Source organism: Vipera ursinii (assembly GCF_947247035.1).
Source record: "Vipera ursinii genome assembly, chromosome: 1".
Lineage (NCBI taxonomy): Eukaryota > Metazoa > Chordata > Lepidosauria > Squamata > Viperidae > Vipera > Vipera ursinii.
Window position 1 is genome coordinate 59,795,044 of NC_139512.1, and position 13,959 is coordinate 59,809,002.

Consider the following 13,959-nt stretch of genomic DNA (forward strand, 5'->3'; position numbering starts at 1 on the left):
TTACAATGGTCATAAGTAGACTGTATTTTTATCATTTTATAAACATGTAAAAAATATTTGTTTGTACCGAGACAAGCCATTTCATCCCATTCCATTATTTTGTTGCTTGATTTGCTGTTTCCAGGTTTATACCAATTTTAACATTTTAACCACATTAAGTTCCTAAAGCTAAAACTCAAATACTTTGGCTACCTAATGAGAAGCAAGGACTCACTGGAGAAGAGCCTAATGCTGGGAAAGATTGAGGGCAAGAGAAGAAGGGGACGACAGAGAGTGAGGTGGCTGGATGGAGTCACTGAAGCAGTAGGCGTGAGCTTAAATGGACTCCAGAAGATGGTAGAGGACAGGAAGGCCTGGAGGAACATTGTCCATAGGGTCGCGATGGGTCGGACACGACTTCGCAGCTAACAACAACAAAAGTTAAAAATGTTAGGAAGTGTTCCCTGTTGATTCCTCATATTACATTTTCCTTCACATTTTTGGAGAGGAGGAAAAATAAGGAATTGGCAAAATATTTTTCTTCAATTTTTTCTTTCATATTCTAGGAATGTAAATAGATTGTTGCACTTAACTTCAGTCCAAGTTGCAGTATGAACCTAATCCTATTGTATGACACTCTAAGGTAGTTTTAATGTTACAGGTATTCAAGTGCTACCCTGCAAAACTAGAAGTCTTTATTCATTAGCATGAAATTGGGCTACATAAACTTCAAAGCTCTTCCATATTTATATTTACCCTTGCTGGACCGTTTATTCTGACTGGGGTATTCATTAGCATTCTAATTCAGTATATTCAAAATCTCAAATATCTTCATTGATTTTTCTGAGCAATTTACTTTTCTTTGCCTGGGGATATTTAAAATTAGCTTCTCATCGTGATCCATAAAATAACTGTTCCTGTGCAATGAGACAGTTTTCTGTTTCTTCATGCTTTTTACTTTTTTGCCCTTTTATCCGTCTATTAGCTACATTAAGACATTTGCCTGATGTTCAAATTCTTCCATTCCCAATATTCTATGCCTAACAAAACACATTCAATTTTCAAATGATTTCTTAGGGTTTTCTCTAAAAATAATTTATTAATTTGCATTCCACTTTAGTCACAATATAACTCTAGAATTTTTGACCCATTGTAAACTGTAAGGTTCTTCCACTCATCCAATACATTCCTTTTGTTGTTTTTGGCAAATCCTTCCAAAGATTTGTGATGTATGATGTCTATGGAAGGGGAGGTGAAGTTATGGACTACAATGGAGCAGCAGTTTTCCTGGAAAGAGGAAGTACATTCCAAGTAGAGCAGTGGCCCGCAAACTTTTGGGCACCAGGAATTGGTTCAGTGGAAATGTTTTTCCGTGGACTGGAGGGGGAGGTGTGGTTTTGTATACTGCCAGCATCCTGTAGATGGGGCTTCACTTGTTTGCATGGCCCAGTTTCTGTCATGCCACAGATGGCTGCTGGTCCACGGACCAGGGGTTGGGAACCCCTTAAGTAGGGGACTGATACAAGGAACAAAACAAGCTGGAGGTGAATAGGATACAGAGAGCAAGAGGTAGGATAGCTACTCCCTTCCAGGGTATATCAGTTAGAGTAAGAAAAGTAAAGATTTAATCTGGCAAGATTTTTTTAAAATAATATTTTATTAATTTTCCAATTTTACATTTAAGTATTTAAAAAGCAACATGGTGGCTGGGTTAATCAGTAGTTCAATAACATATAAAAATCTTTATTAGAAATCTCAAATAACAACATGAAATATTTCCTCTTTTTTCCCCTTAACATCTACTGTCTCGTATTTAAGATAATACAGTTCCTAGTATATCAACTCAGTAAAAACATCATTATTACATTTATCAATACATTTTAGCTTATACATATCTTAATTACTTTTTACATTCAATCTTCATAAACAATCCATATCATATTGTTAATTTTTCCTAATTTTTAGTTTCCCATCAATATTACAATTTAACATTTGATATTTATAGTTCTCAGTTCATAACAGAATCTAATACTCAAAATACACATTTTATCTATTTGAATATAGTCTTGTTCTATTTCCTAAAAGTTATCTATTTCCTACCATATTAAATCATCTACTTAATAATACAATATCCCCTTTAATAAATCAAAATCTTATATATATATATATATATATATATATATATATATATATATATATATATATATATATATATATATATATATATTGCCTGGGTTAATCAATAAATCAAACATTCATAATATTTTAGGTCTAATTTTTAAATATTAAACAGATAAAATCCTTATTTTCAATTAATTTCCAAATATTTTAAATCTAATGACCAAAATTCCCCTTATCTCAACTTCTCCCTTTAACCCTCTAATTAATAATTTGAAATCCCCTGTAATAAATCCAAACCCCAATTTTCTTCAGCCTTATTCTGGCTTTCTTCCTTTGCCAACTAGCCTTCCATATCAATGCTTTTAGATCGTCAAATAGATCTCCCTCTATTATTATATATGTTATTTGAAATAAAGGAGACCATTTAGTTACCATTTTTTGAAAGGACTAGCCAATTTGTATTCATTAAGTTGTCTCCCTATTATCCCAATTGCCCATGATTACTCTGATTTGTTTATCTTCCATTCAATCTGTTCTTCTTTCTCAAATTTCTTCTGATTTATATAGAAAGTCTTTTTCATTTTCAGTGTTGTAACTCCATTTTTTTGGATTTTCCATTAACTGTATTTATTGGTTAATTGAGTCCTCTATCTTAATATTTGATTCTTCCACTTCTTCTGTTATTTTCTGCATTGATGTTCTTTGGTTGTAGTCAAAGTTTGGGTTTGTGTATCTAAGCTGGCATCTTGTTTTTTTATGTTAGGTCTTATTTTATCACAAGCTGAAAGAATGGTTTCATGTATTGCTTTCAACATGGAAAGGATCTTTTCCTGGTCTTCATCCATATTCTTTTAATAATGTGTTAAGTTGAGGACTTTAAAATCAGACTCTAAAAATAATTTCATAACTAGGTGTTTATAGATAGTCTTTAGTAGAAGTCATTTGTCAAGCAAGATTTTATAGTCCAAGGTATCTCATCATCTTGTATGGTAACCAATGTTCCTTAAATAAAGAGATAGGAAGGCAATTCCCCACATATAACTGAAAGCCAGTAAAGGTTTACATTCATAGTTCAAGTATGCCACCCAGATGTTTTCTTTACACCTGAGTTTCTCACAGGTGGTGCCACAGTCAAAAGAGTCTTATCTAAAGTCTGGGCTTCGAGCCAAGTCTCTTAGGAAATAACAAGTTGTAATACCAAACTTTGCCACAAGGCATTTAAAGCCAGTCCTGCCATTTAAAGTTTTTTAAGTCCAAAATTTTTATTCTTTCCAATTTTTTTGTAGGTAAAAGCAAAAGTCTCCAATAAAAATAAGAAATTTTTTTGTCACCAAGTTTCAGGAACATATAAATCCAATTAGATTAAAGTTGATCTTTTAGCACTTTAATTCCACTGAGTAGTCAGTCTTCGCTATTCTTAGAGGGTGGGATAGAAATTCCCTTCCTTCTCTCCTCACAGGGGAAAAGATACTTTGGACAGCTTTTACAGGAAGAGAAAATGCTTAGGATAAAGAGAAGATCATGCATGGAAGAGAAATGCTCTAGTGCAGAGGTCGCCAACTTTTTGGGCACCAGGGACTGGTTCTGTGGAGAGAGTTTTTTCTGTGGACCGGAGGGTGCATGGTTTTGTGTGCTGCCTGCATCTTGTGAATAGGGCTTTGCTTGTTTGTGCTGACCAGTTGCTTGCATGCCACAGTCCAGTATGGGGGTTGGGATCCCCTGCTCTAGTGGGCTGCAGGAACAGATTTGGGATCAAACAATTGGTTGTAAATTGAGGACTACCTTTATTGTGTTTAGTAGTTTTCATTCTTGAAAGTAGTATTTCTTAGTATAACTTTAACATGATTAAATATTCTGGTAATCTTATCTCCCCTCTTCTCCCAATGAGCCAATTCTTCATTGGCTTTCTGTATCCAGTAATCTAATATGTGTTATGAATTGGACAATTACAATAAACTGAGAAACTCTTCAAATATAGTAGTCACAGAGCTACGGCATTAAGTGGAACCCTCAGAGTCTTACTATGCTGCCTGTTTTATACAGTTTGGTCTACAGCTTTACCCCCTCACCCTGACCCCAGTTACACTCTCCTCATGGACCAACTCTCTTTTTGCTTAATGCATCTGGAGAAATACCTGGCAATGTGGCTAGTTTTGTCAGCATCTTTTACACTGGAAATAAATTGTTAATCATGTACATGTGCAAAATTCCTTCACACCTTGTATAAGATTAATTAGTTTTGAAAGATAGATGTGAAGTTTCTTAATTTTTTAAAAAAATCTTTGTTCATTCTTTAATTTGACTTTCTACTCTGTAGTTTCTTTTGGGTGATATATTTTGTTGATAGTTTATCTAAGACTAAATATAGTTAAATTAATATTTAATTTATAGTCTTGGACAGGATAGTGGACTTCATTCAAAGGCTATAGACCTCTTCCATAACTGTGGCGCTTTTTCACTCATAAAGAGTATTATTCTATCCCTGAACTTTTCTCTACTTAGCATAAATATTTTTTTGCGTGGGTTGTCATATGTATAAAAAAATAAGTAAGGGAAAAGTAGTTATTAGTAGGAAATGCTTAATGGTCCAAATAGTAAGAGAGTCATTTCTGCCAAGGTTAAAGTTTCCAGTGAGTAACCAGTGCATCAGTAACGAGTAAATGTTTTGTTGAATGCAATTGTGTAACATTTTTATAACTTTTATAATAATTTGACATTTTACTAAACTGTATTAAGATACAATTTGCAATTAGTTGTATATGGACTGTGTATCAAAATATGTTTGTACAAATGTAATTTAGTATGATTCATAATACATAATACATAGGTAGAAATACTTCTTTCAGAGGTAGATTTATTTCTTCCCATGAATATGTAGTATGAATGCTTGACTTCCAATTGTTTGTAAAGATAAATCAGTTTATAAGCCTTGTAGAAGAAAATGATTATATTGAACTGGTTCATTGAAAAATACAGTTTCATTTTCAGTTTCAGAACTGAAGAAGCTTCTTGAATGAGAAGTGAACTGTCTTCAAGGAAAAAACAAAGAAAATCAGTTGCCTTTTGAAAAAGCACCTTTGGAACAGTTTCATTTCTAAAACAATACTCTTCCCCCCCTTTTTTTGAGAGGGTAGTTAGAGCTGCAGATTTTATTTTATTTTGATACTATTTATTTATTTATTTATTTATTTATTTAGATTTATATACCGCCCTTTTCCCGAGGGACTCAGGGCAGTTTACAGGGCAAATTAAAACAGTACAATATATACAGGTTAAAATAAAATAAAATTAAATAGCCCCAAAATAATTAAAAAATATAACCTTAACCCAAAACCCTCAGTCCAGGCCGGCAAGCTCGAATAGCCAGGTTTTTAGGTCCTAGCGAAACGAGTGAAGGTTGGGGGCCATCCGGAGTTCCACAGGCAGCTGATTCCAAAGGGCAGGTGCGCCTACAGAGAACGCTCTACCCCTGGGGGCTGCCAGCCGGCACTCCCTGACCGGCGGCACCCTGAGGAGGCCCTCCCTGTGGGAGCGCACAGGCCGATGGGAAGTTGATGCTGGCAGCAGGTGCTCCCGAAGATAGTCTGGACCCATGCCATTTAGGGCTCTATAGGTCATCACCAGCACCTTGAATCTCATCCGGAGGGCAACTGGAAGCCAATGCAGCTTGCGGAGAAGGCGTTACATGGGAGTATCGGGAAACCCCCATCACAACTCGCGCGGCTGCATTCTGCACCAGCTGAAGCCTCCGAGTGATCCTCAAGGGCAGCCCCATGTAGAGAACATTGCAGTAGTCTATCCGGGAGGTCACAAGTGCATGGGTGACTGTACATAGGGCGTCTCGGTCCAGATAGGGCCGCAACTGGTGCACCAGGCGAACCTGCACAAAAGCCCCCTTGCCATGGCTCCTATTTAATCTTCCAAACTGAGCCGTGAGTCCAGGAGGATGCCCAAGTTGCAGTCCCTATCTACGGGGGGTAACACCTCACCCCCATAATTAACGATGGAATAGACTGGTTAATCCGAGATGCTAGTATGCACAGCCACTCAGTCTTGGCGGGATTAAGTCGAAGCCTGTTTCTCCCCATCCAGACCCGGACCGCCTCCAGGCAACGGGACATCATGTTGAGGGCATCACTGGGTTGGTTCAGGGTGGAGAGAAAAAGCTGGGTATCATCAGCGTACTGATGATACCCCACCCCAAAACCATGAATGATCTCACCCAGTGGCTTCATATGGATGTTGAACAAGAAGGGAGAGAGGACCGACCCCTGAGGAACTCCACAAACGAGAGGCCTCGGGGCCAACCTCTGCCCTCCTGCCAACACCGACTGCGAGTGGCCCAGGAGGTAGGAGAACCACTGTAGAACAGTGCCCCCCACTCCCAACCCCCTGAGACGCTGCAGCAAGATACCATGGTCGATGGTATCGAAAGCCGCTTAGAGGTCTAATAGGACTAGGACAGAGGAACAACCCCTGTCCCGAATCCGCCAGAGATCATTCACCAGCACGACCAATGCCGTCTCCATGCTGTACCCGGGCCTGAAGCCCAATTGGTACGGGTCCAGATAGTCAGTTTCCTCCAGAAACAGAGGGAGCTGACATGCCACCACGCTCTCAACAACCTTCGCTACAAAGCGAAGGTTGGAGACAGGACGATAGTTGTTCAAAGCAGCTGGATCCAGGACAGTCTTCTTGAGGCCTCCTTCAGGGTGGCAGGGAAGCTACCCTCCCTCAAGGAAGCAGTTATTACTGCATGGATCCAGCCTCGTGTCCCCTCCCGAGCTGCATACACCAGCCAGGAGGGGCACGGGTCCAACAAACATGTGGTGGAACTCAGCCTCCCCATGATCCTGTCCACCTCCTCTGGAGTTACAGGATCGAATTCATCCCAGATAATATTTCCAAGACCGCTCATGTCCCCCCCCGTCCGACTCTGCCCAGTCGGAGTCCAGACCGGCCCAGATCTGAGCGATTTTATCCGTCAGATGCTGACTAAACTCCTCGGCCCGCCCCTGCAAGGGCTCCTCCCTCACTTCCTGATTAAGGATTGAGCGAGTGACCCTAAACAGGGCGGCCAGGCGATTATCTGCGGAAGCGATGAGGGCAGCGAAGTAGTTAGACTTCGCTGCCTCCATCACGGCAAGATAAGACTTCATTGAGGTTCTTAACCGCAATCGATGGTGGAAATAATCCATGTCTGCATCATAAATTCAGGATATAGAACGGAAGATGGGTTTACCATTATGGAAATTCTCTTTAGATTTTGTGTTTGTATAGCAAAATGTATTAAGCAAGTTATTTTTCCTGAGACTTCTATCAAAATACGAACCAGAAAATAATTATCCAAGAGTTCTCATTCCTTAAATCCCATAAATCTTTTATCATCAACCTCTGAGGTGTGACAGTTGTGCATTAGAGGCAGACAATTCTTTCTAATCCTTGTTTATTTTCCTAGCATGCTGGTTTAACATGGATACCACTAAACAGTTTGGAAGAAGAATGCATTCCATGCATTCATGCATGAAAGGTTTCCATTTAAGTAAATATATAAAAATACCTACAAAACAAAATAATTTGAAAAGTAATTCACTATGAATTTGGGAGAGATTTCTATTATGTGGTAAAATTGTTTAATATGTATCTAAGCATGCAACTTGAATGATGAAAAGTTTGGGATTATGTTTATAGTTTTTATTAAACCTCTAGATGCAGACTAACATTTTATTTCTAGCACATTTTGTGTGTTTTTAGAAACTACATTAATTTATGATTTCTGTTTGAAAATCCAGTAACATTACTTAATTTCGCTGATAGCTAATTCATAAATTCAGGGAGTGATTCATGTTTTAGCTTTTATACAAAGCACGACAAGTAAAGACTAAAGACTAACAAAGCAACACTAATGAGTGGTGATGAACACAGGAAGGAAATTATGAAGGTTGCAAACTGTTGTCTAATCATATTTATGTTCTTTTTAATATATTTCAAAATCTAAAAATAGCTTACACTGGTAATTAATCATTTTGTAACTGGGAAACACAAATTATGTATTCTAGAGAAGTCATAGTTGATAAAGTAAATTGTCAGAAAAATATATAACTTTCATATTGAAACTAGTGTGATTTGAAAGTAATTCACATTAGCTGGTTAGTGCCTAAATATTGTATGTTGCTTGGTGAATAAAACTTGCACATACCTCTACTTAAGATAAAATTATAGTACTTTTGATAGTTTATGTAATTAAAATATATTGTGTTCCTAAAATGAACCTTAAAATAGCTTGTAATGATGTACTGATGAAACCAAACAAGATAAATAACAATTTACAGTATTATATTATCTTATGAGCAAAAAAGATACGAAGCATGATTGATTGACAGAAAAATATCAAGCACTTCAATTTAACATGCTAGAGAATAATCAGATAAATTAATCAGCATACTGCAGAAGTACAATAAAGGATGCTATGAGATTATGTTAACACAACATAGGTTTATCAGAGAGAAAATTATATTAAAGATGTTCCCCTTATGACAGTTATGTGTAAATTCATACTCCAGATGCATGAATTACAGTAAATATATTGAAAAATTGCTTATTACAAAATTACAATAATAAACCCAGCATAGTCTACTCCCTTAGATTCCTAAAATTGTAATTGATTGATTATATACCATAAAATTATTTCGATTCCTAGTGACCATATAGATAAATTTTCTCCATGATGATCTGTCCCTAACCAGGTTTTTCAGGTCTTCCAACATTGCAACATTATCACTGTAGTTGAATCCATCCTTACTGCTGCTATTCTCTTCTTCTCTTTTCTGTCATCTTTCCCAGAATTGCAGCCATTTCCAGGGAGTTGGGTTTAAAATGGGTTTAAAGTAGCATAATATGAGCCTGATCATTTATGTCTCAGGTAAGAACTCCAGGTTAATTTGTTCAATAATCCATTGGTTTGTTTTCTTGACTGTCCACAGTATTGGAATCTTCTCCAACATTAAAGTTCAAATATATGAGTATTCTTCCTATTTTGTTTCTTCACGGTCAATTGTTCACATCCATAGAGTGGTGTACAGAATATCAGGGCTTGCACAATTGTTTCAGTATACTTCTTCCATTTTTCTTTGACTTTCTTTGAATCAGTTACTATCTCTCAAAGTCAGTTTGAGGATGAAAACACTTTCCGGGTTCAGAGATCTTTTGAAATTCTTTTCTTGTTTTTCCAAGTGTATTTCTATCTTAAATGTGTTTACAGATATTGCAGTAGTGCTATCTTTAAGTTCTTTTATGAGATTGTTGTCTTTTTCCCCCCTTGACGTCTTGTCTCTTTTTGGCATTTTCCATGGTTTGTTCTGACATCCAGTATGCTTTATTTCATTTTTTTCAGTCTCTTCACATACATTCTTAATTATTTCTTTAAGTTCATTCCATAATACTCTGGTTGTATCAATGAGATTCAAGACTCTGAAGTGATTCTTGATGTTCACCTTGAAAATAGTAGATATATGTTCAAGATCATATTGTGAAAACTGACAGGATTTCTTCTGAAATGATCATTTGCCTCTATAAACTTCCTACATCACTTCTGCCCAATATAGTTGTCTGTTTGCCTTATCTAGGCAGCTGGGATGATCTTCTGATCTTGGGTGAGCCTGCTGGGAACAAATGCTTGTTGCTTATTCCCAACATTTTTCAGTCCATGCCAGGAACATTCCTATCTCTATGATAAGGAATTACCTTTTCAAAATCAAGTTGATTTTGCAGATTTCAAATTTTATACTGTAAATAATATTTTTCTTTCTTCTGATCCATCTTATTCCTTGCCCTATCCAACAATGTTCAGAAAAAATCCTAAATGCTATGGAGAGGTTATTTTGGAGTGTTGCAAGAATCAAGTAATTGCAGAAACTGACATAGAGAATATCTGCTAGATGGCAGAAAACAAACAAACAGGATGATCTCTTTATGTCAGAATTCCTTTAGCCTTAAATACCACAAATTAGAAAAAGAAGTGACTAACTCAGGGTCCTTCATACAGTTTATATAAACCTTAATATTAAAGATTTACCCTAATATGAGCATCCTACAAATTTTTATTTGTGATCTATAAAACTGAAGAAAACAATCTAGTGACTACATTATTATTCATTTCAATGGTAAAAATGTCAAATATTTTTCAGTTCAACTTTTTTTGTTACATTCTTTGTAACATTTTAATATACATTATTACAGTAGTTGCGCTTTGCCAGATCACATTCCAGACTAACCTGGAATGAGTTTAGAAGTTAAATAAGATTTGGTCTATTTGGTATTGGAGAGACTACCAAAGAATATCAGGGCAATTGGCTTGATTGAGAAGAAGGCAAAATGGCAAGCCAGTTCTGTATTGTTGCTAAGAATATTGCATAAATATGTTCATGAAATCACCAGGATTCAAGTTTGAGCTGAAGACACTTTTTAATTAATACTAAAAATAATATTTATAAATTATTTAATTATTTTGAGTTAATGTGATAATGAAACAGTTAAAATAAATTCATGATAAAATAGTTATTGTTCATAGCATTTACTACAGTATACTCTTCCAACTTTCTCCTAGTTACAAACGTTTGTTTTCTACAATTTTGTCTTAGCTCCTTGTTAACTCAACAGGATAATTTTAAAAGGACAGTTTCTCATTTATCATTGATCTCTTTTCCTCCTGAACACTTCAAATTCGCTGTAAAGAATTGGAAAATAATTAAACTGCAGACTGAAAGGACATAAGTGAAAATTGGCTATTTCTTTCCTTCTAGCTTTAAACTTGGATTGAAGATCCATCTTTGGATGGCCAATGCATCTTCATTTGGGAGAAAAGAACCCTGGATCCAGGCATATTTTTGCTATATGTCTATAGTAACTTTATTATATATGACTAATTATGTCACAGTCTTAATATTCATCCAGTATCTTTAGATTTCTTTATATTCCTCAAATATAAGATAGTTGTATCTTTTGTGGTCTAATTGAAGCATATCATATATGTGGAATGGGTGTCATCACAGCAATCTTGATCACTATAACTATATGTGCTCCTTATTACAATTCTTTTATATTTTATAGTTAAGATATCTATACAATTAAGTTTAACTGAGTATGTGACATGAGCTTGATCAAAATATGTCATTATATTCACAGAAGACTTTCTATACATGAGATGGTACATTTAGTTCTGGACCAGTAGCATAATCAAATAATGTTTAAATATTTTAAAACTATTCTCAGTTTTATGTGTGGATTCATAATTTTAGATCAAATAATATTTCTCTATGAATTAAAACTATTGCTTTTCATTGTTCCTTTTTTTTAAAAAAAGTCTTAGATTATATGAGGACAACTACATGAATGATATTCCGTATTCATGTTTTTATCACCATTATATGCATTATATGCATGCACATATTTATGAAACAGTGCAGGATATTGGTGAAATTTTACCTATATCTATATTAAGATTTTATATGGCCTTTTTTTCTTGGAACATAGATAGACCAGTAGGCTACTTCATAAAAAAAAGAATATTAAAGCAAATCTATTTATGGTAATAAGCATTATTGGAATAATTATACATAGGACCTCATCAATGCATCACACTAAAAGAATCTTAATATGCTATATATACTGGTATGCCAAGATTCCTTTCTTCTCTCTCATGTTTTCAAATAATCTGTATGCATCTCAGAAGAATTCAGAACTGTAGTAAACTGTGTATGGTCCAATTATGAAAGTAATTCATAGGTAGTCTTCAACTTATGATAACGGTGGGAACCAGAACTCCCATCGATAAGCAAGGTGGTTGTTAAGTTAATCATGCCTCATTTTATGACTTTTTGCCACAGTTGTTAAGTGAATCACTGCAGTTAAGTGAATTGCACGGTTGTTAAGTTAATCCACTTTTCCCATTTACTTGTCGGAAGCCAGCTGGGAATGTCAAAAATGATGAGCTCAAGATGCTGCAACTGTCGTAAATACATACTGGTTCCCAAACAATCAAATTTTGATCATACGACCCATGAGAATGTTGCAATGGTAGTAAGTGTGAAGTGTGCCATTGTAACTTCAAACGGTCACTAATTAAATAAAGAATTACCTGTATAAATTTGCAAGTGACCCAGATTTATTTACTTATTGGTCAGCCTATGAATTTCATAACTAAAATAATATCCTGGTTTCAACTAAATTAGACCAAATATAACTTTATCCGTGTAATATATTTAATTTATATATAGTTATAAATATCAGAGTACCTATTTCATTTTTGTAAGTGTTCTTCATTAATTACTTATTTTAATAATGTTAATTTTTGTTACAGGGATTTACAGAAACATTATATATTACATTAATTCTGAATGCAACACCTAGAACCAGAACTATTTCACCGTTGATTTTAAATTAGTTCTCACAACTTTTTATTTTCTAAGAGCATCTATGAACTCAGTCAAACATGCCATTGCCATTTTCATTAGACTTAAATAAGTGAACTTCCATAATGAAAAATTTCTGTTTGTATGTATATGTTAATTTATTTTGTATTTGTCTGTGTGTAAACTTTTCTTTAGAATAACTTTCTTTCATATATATGAATGTGAATATTAAGAATAATATAACCATTTTGAATAGTTACTTAACAATTCATACCATTAAACATTTGCAACATATCAGATGCTACAACTGGGGAAATTCTCAGCCTTTAATGAGTCTCTTCATTCTAAGCTTAAACATAATCAAAATCTTTTCATGAATAGTTCCAAAGTGGCAAGGACCCACTGATCCAGTGGACACTGGTATTTTATATTTTTCAGGAGCACATTGGAGCTGACGCGATCCTGCCAACTACTACGTTTTCTGGGACGTTGAAAGAACTGTCAACCCTACATTTAAAAAAAAATATTTTTAATTATTAGTCAAAATAATCTGCAAATTCAAGAACAAATGACATGTTTTTGTAGTAGATTTACATCACAATTAACCTGGACGTAGCTATATGATCTTGATAATAGCAATTGTATGATTATTGTTATTTATAAACACCAAATACATTAAAAGAGGTTTATATTTTAGGAGAAAATGAAACAAAAATAACAGCGTACGTAATATGTGCATTTTGAATCCACAGACATAATTGTTGTAACGATAGTTCCAATTTTATTAACCTATTTCAAAAAAAATATTTAATTTGGAAACTGATATAGATCTGAACCTATATTTTATAGTCTTAAAAAACAGAATACACATTGCTGCCTTCAAAATGATGTACTATTTTCTTTTTCTTGGTAATTACAGACTGTTTCATAGAATAACTGTTGGCTAGTGTGTTTTTCAAGTAGACTGCCAAAAATATTGACTGCTGATCATTTCTCACAGAGTTGAATGATTTTTTTTAATAACAAGATTGTTATTTATTGTTATGTCCAAACCCTATAGACATCAAAAGTAAACAATTGGGAATAAATACTATTTCTGCTTTAAGTAGTTTTTGAAGGTAATATTGGATTCTAAAAGTTGCTGGATATTCTATTTCTGCCTTCTGTTCTATTACTTTAATTAATTAGATCTTATCTACTTGCGCTTTGGGTCATTTCTGCCTTTGTTAAGAAAAAAATCAAATACTCTAGACAATTTTTGTTTGAGAAATGTTGGTAATTAATTGTGATTGATGTTACATCTATACTCAAGATTAGGTTACCTATAGTCACCTTTTAATTAATGGCTTAATTAAACAGATAAATTGGAAAAATATATATTCAGAAGGATAATAGAAAGATTGAAATATTTTTAGCAGAGCAATCTTATTCAAAATTAAGTTGCATGGAA

The 13,959-nt window shown here is 34.7% G+C and overlaps 1 protein-coding gene across 3 annotated transcripts in view; it reads left to right on the top strand.

Moving 5' to 3' along the window:
* NOVA1 (NOVA alternative splicing regulator 1) overlaps window positions 1–13,959 on the top strand; it is a 122,417-nt gene that overhangs the window by 36,267 nt on the left and 72,191 nt on the right. The window lies entirely within an intron of this gene.